General features: G+C 45.3%; 1 long non-coding RNA gene across 1 annotated transcript; it reads right to left on the minus strand.

Moving 5' to 3' along the window:
- Positions 1-925: 925 nt before the first annotated feature.
- On the minus strand, positions 926-5,199 carry LOC125757709 (uncharacterized). Its single transcript, XR_007415455.1, has 3 exons — positions 4,833-5,199; positions 4,580-4,764; positions 926-1,367 (listed from the first exon to the last, which is right to left on the minus strand). It is a non-coding gene; the product is annotated as an uncharacterized LOC125757709 (long non-coding RNA).
- Between the last annotated feature and the right edge of the window lie 290 nt (positions 5,200-5,489).

Consider the following 5,489-nt stretch of genomic DNA (forward strand, 5'->3'; position numbering starts at 1 on the left):
AGCGCCTCTCTTGGTTGCTTGGGTAACTAGCGCGTATGCGCAGTGACAGCTCTAGGCGGAGCCTTCGCCGCGTCGTCTGCTAAAGCGCGGCAGCTCTGCCGAATTGTACTTGCTTTGCGGTGAAGCTAACTTCGCTCTTGCTATGCGCATGCAAATCCAGCATCCGGCACGGTTCAGAAGAAGCGAAGCGACTGCACCTTGTTCCGTCTAGCTTTTGCTGCTAGTGTTTTCTTTCATTTCTGGATGCGATCTCACAACCAATAAACCTCGGTCCGTGCATGAGTAAACTTTCACAGCCACGCTTGAACTCCTACAACTAAGCAACTCAGCTCCTTTGAGCCCAGTAGCCAGAATGTTCCCGCTGCTCACGCAAATGTTTTTGATCAGCTTCAAAGCTAGGCGCCGCAAAATTGGCGATAAATGCATGGTAAGGTCTGACATAACAGCTTTAAATGTGCGAAAGTTTGGATTGTTACTCGCCTGAAAACAAAAGGATGTGAGCAATTTGCCAATTTCAGAGAAGTTACATTACATTCAGGTGTTATCAGCACTGCTGCCTTCATGCGCTAGCGAATTTAACTCGCCAATACGCCGCCCTAATTTGCTACTCATGTGCAACCATGCTTATTCGTACCATTCATGCAGAAAAAATGAAGAAGCATTCTAATAGAGTTTTCAGCTGAACTCATATCACGCAATCAGTTCACCAAAGAAGCGCCGCTGACAAATGATTACTTCTGTAAGCAGGCGCTGAATAAAGCTTGACTCCCTTTTTATCGCTAGGTGACCCAAAGCACCGCGTATCGCTTTATATATTTCTTGGCTCAAAACTTTAGCACGAAGCAGAAAGTTTTCCGTGAGCCTTCAATTCACAGCGCAAACTTATATTTTTTTATTGTTGACTTTGTGTCGCCCAACTTTCAGCTGATGAAAACAACCGTGTGAGTAGCGGGAATATTCTAACTGTACGGCACAAAGCATCTGAGTAGCTTAGTTGCGGGAGTGCCAGCCCGGCTTGGCGATCTCACTCATGCACGGGCCAAGGTTTATTACTTTTAAGATCGCATGCAGAAAAAGAAAACAGTAGGAGAAAAAGCAGTGCGGAACGAGGCGCAGTCGCTGCGCTTCTCGATTTCCATGAGATTAAGTTACCTTCATCGAAGAGCAAGCGCGATTGGGCGGAGCCGCTGCGCTTTAGCAGACGACGCGGCGAAGGCACCACCTACAGTTGTCACTGCGCTTGCGTGCCCCAGCCGCCCGCGAGAGACGCTCCGCGGAGCGTTGGCTGCACGGTGCGGTGCTCAAGGTGGAAGTGGATGCCTCTGAACATCCAAAGGTGAGACAGCTCTCGAATGAAGACCAACATGCTGCACATGCAAATGGCAATGTACGTTAACAAGGACGCGTAAAAAATCGGTGATCAGCTTTTTGTGAATTAAATGTGTCTTTTCCTAGATGTTATCAAGGCTCTTTACTGTCCTTTTGACTTATCAATTTGTGTAAATGTATTTCATGTAGCATTTCTAAACTAAACCCCCCCAAAAACATGCAGTTCAATGATGGTTCCACGAAAAATGTGATTTCTCTCAATTATCAGCTTGAAAAATAGCACCCAATTTTTACCCTCTAATTTGAAAAAATATAAAACACAAAAACAAACCACCGTAGTTGTGCAATTTGTGTTAGAATGCTTTGGCTTCCTGTGCGACACAATTTGTACAAACCGCACCTCTCACCACCAGACAGGCATAGATAAGACTCTGGCTAAGAACATGTGCAAGGTTGTAACCAAGTTGATCATTGCGCATCATAGCAACAATAAGGCCGTCGTCATCACCATGACCAAAAAATAATGATCCACCGATCAAGACAACAAGTGTGTGTGTGTGTACCTTTCATCACATTTACCACCAATCATAACAAGAAACGAGTTCATACATTTGTTCATATTTTTGTGTTATGTGCTAGACAGCTTCACTGGTAACCTGCCTTCACAAAATGGAATGGCTCGAAATTTTTATCACAATTTTACGCACCAATTCAGTCATACACACAACACATTGTAAACAGTGGTAGTTTAGCACAATAGCAATAATACGCCATCAAACGAGCAAGGCCTTATCTATAAGAAAGCAACATTGTGCTTATAAAGCCCCTGTTGCTGTGGTTCGTGTTTGTGCACTCAGCATGTATACGCACTGCGCATAAGCACCACGGCTTGACACAGGTTGCCAGTTCCCTTAGTCACAGTGATGGCAAAGCCGCCTCTCAGCAATCACTCCTTTTGCCTTATAAAAGCATAGAATAAAGTGGGGATGCCTAATAATATAGATTGTAATATCAAGCAAGAATTATGGTGCATGTAAAGAACAGAAGACTGTACAGCAATCCGAATGGCTCCTTTGCACAGTATGAAGGCCTGTCCACCAGGCTGCACAACAAACCGGTTTTTGCAACATTGAAACACATTTTAAAAATGCAAATCCTGTTGAAACTGCAAAAAGTGTGCTAGATTCTATCACTATAATTTACGGTCCTTCCATTTCCACTAGGATATGATAGCACGTTCTAGCCAGTTGTCTGTGTTTCTAACTTAGAATTATTATGTTTAAGCTGTTGCATTAACGTAGACAGAACTTTCAATGGCAAACTTGTAAGGCATATTGGGAAACACCCAATGGCTCTCTATTGATGAATAAACGGCTTTTACAGGGCTCTAAAATTGCCAAAGCTCCGAACGAGTGTGAATATTGGTGTTGAATCCTTCATCTGAGGCAAGCTTTGAGATTGGGCTAGTTGCTAATCCATCTTCAACAAAAAGTGTAGGAGTGGACAACAGACAAAGAAAGGAACAAAGACAACCGTTCCCTTCTTTGTCTATTGTACACTGCTGCACTGTTTGTTGACGATGAACTTCGTTTGAGGTTTCTAGTCTCACTGATATAAGTCGTATAAAAGTTCATGCGTGGAATTTTGTAGATTACCCCTGGTAACTTTTATTGCTCCAAGAGGTCTTTAACATGTGTGAGCTGTCATGTTACCTAGTTTTTTGGCATCTGGGAAATTCTCACACAATTAGTGTAAAAAAATCTTGCAAGTGACTCGCTTATTCCCTGCACCATGGGATGCCCACATACTTTTGCTGTTCCCGTTTGTCCTCCCAAAGAATCAAAGTGCTCCTTAGACAAATAGTTTCCAGGAGGTTACCCACAAAATGCGTGAACTGTGACACATCCTACATTAGTGGAACGAAAAGTTCAAACAAACAACAAAACACCATAAAAAGTGCCTTGAGAAAGGCAAGACATGCTCAAACACTGGTGGATAATTATTCATTACTAACCAAGCGATTAATTTGGACACCACTGCTCTAATCGCAATGAAGAAAATCTTTATACATCTGATCTCAAATGTGGTATGTGTGCAACTTACTTTAGCTGTACATGTGTTGACCTACCCAGGATATACACCAGCACCCACTGGCACCTAGGCCATAAATAATCACCCTCTTCGCATTCTTTATTGTGAACAAGGGGCCTATAGTGGTTCTGAAACGTTAATTTTAATTGTTGCCTTTTCAAAAGGTACCTCACATACATGAACCCATTTCGTCGACAGGTTTTCATTCGTCCACTGAAACAGATCGAGATAGCAGTGACCTGTGGGCTTTCATTTATTCAAGGGTAACAAAAGTTACCTAACAACGTCATAGTGAGTTGGTTGTCACTGAGAAGATGCAGACACTGGCGGTTTTCTGAATTTGGTATCACCACATACTGATGTTTCAGTCAAACATTTCTTTTCCCATGCCTTGAAAACACTGTCTTACTCTATTAGTGGCCTTCGGTGAGAAAGGCTAGGATGCTTGTGTCACTACCACTGCCATTGTTGATGAACCATTCCACGGACATTGGAATGGTTTATCAACATTGTCTCTAACATACGAGCCAGCTCATGTGACGGCACATGCAAGCCATGTATTCTCAAATGCCTCTACTAAAAATGGCACCACGTTGCCTCACTCCGCTAAATCTAAATACTGAAAAGCATCCTCACTGTCCCACAGTCTTAAAGAAATAAATTTCAAGGCCTTGTTTTCCACTGTGTATAATGGCCACATGCAAGATCACTAAAAGGTGTGCACGTTTTCACTGTATTTGCTTAACGTGCATTGTCACCTTCATTTCGGTATTTTCCCTGTATCTCAACATCGTGTGAACGCCTTGTCAATAACAAGTCAGGTATTTCAGATGAACGCATATACACGGGAGAAAATTGCTAGGAGCACTTACAACTAAGTTTTAAAATTCGTTAGAATGCGGTGCGGACGGTACGCATCTACATACCGCTTTAATCGGGTCTGTTGGCAGTGCAGGTTTACCGTGCAGCAATACGGATATGCCATACCGTCGTGGTCGGCATGTCAGTACTTTAACCCGCAAGACCTCTACCGCACCACTTTACCGCAAGCAATGAGCAACTAGCGCGGCTAGAAAGTTCTTTAAAAAAGCTGCGTGCCGACCACGACGGTACGGCATTTCCCTCAGCGGCGCGCACCAGTATGTCAGCGTAAACTTACCTCGGCGTTTAAGATTCGAACACACGGCAGGCGTTTCAGCGTAGCCGTCAGCTTGCGGTTCAGCAAGCGCGTTTTCTTGATCTGGCGCTCTGCATCGGCGTCTTCAGAGCTGGAGCAACGTGGCAGCACTTTGAAGACGTATACACCACGGGGGCCACATCGTGCTGCAGTTGCAGAACTAACTTCTAAAATGTAAAGAAAATACAACCTTCAGTGACTGATGCCAAGCATCTCACAATTTCAGAATACGTACCCCTATTCTTGAGGGTCCGCGTTGGCACTGCAAACGTCGTTACCACCAACGTACAAAATGACAGTCTACGCGCTGAGAGTGCATCGCAGAGACGGCCTCAGCCATTCGCACAGCGTCAAAACCACCAAAACTAAATGTGCAGGTCTCGACGGATGTTTTCAAGTGAAGGCGACTCCTGCACACGCAAAGAAGGCATAACTCAAAGCCGGCGACTGCGGTGAGGTACAGGTGAGGGTACCGAGTAGAACATAGGCAAGTAAAGGCTGGGGACAAGGCCGAGGAATCGTCGGATCTTTCCCTAGCTACAACAGTACCTGTCTAGGGGCAGGGAGTACCTCCCTATGGTAACGTCAGATCCGGTTTCGCGCCAAACCGGGAGAGCCCCGACTCCGGGGATACGCTTTCGTCGGCACGGAGGCGGGCCGACAAGATGGTGTCGGTGACGTAATCATGACGTAATTCTTTGGGACGCCGCGATACACGCGACGCCGCAGCGGCGCGCCAACTTGCTTTTCGCCTCTTTTTTTCTTTTCTTCTCCCTTTCCTTTCGGTACAGTACTTTCGGTGCGATTGTGGGCCACGCGCGAGTGGCGAGGCACAACATGTGCGGCTAGCGCCATCTTGTGGCGCGCTGCGCAAGCTCGCGATGGCACTCGG

This window comes from Rhipicephalus sanguineus, chromosome 3, assembly GCF_013339695.2.
Source record: "Rhipicephalus sanguineus isolate Rsan-2018 chromosome 3, BIME_Rsan_1.4, whole genome shotgun sequence".
Classification (NCBI taxonomy): domain Eukaryota; kingdom Metazoa; phylum Arthropoda; class Arachnida; order Ixodida; family Ixodidae; genus Rhipicephalus; species Rhipicephalus sanguineus.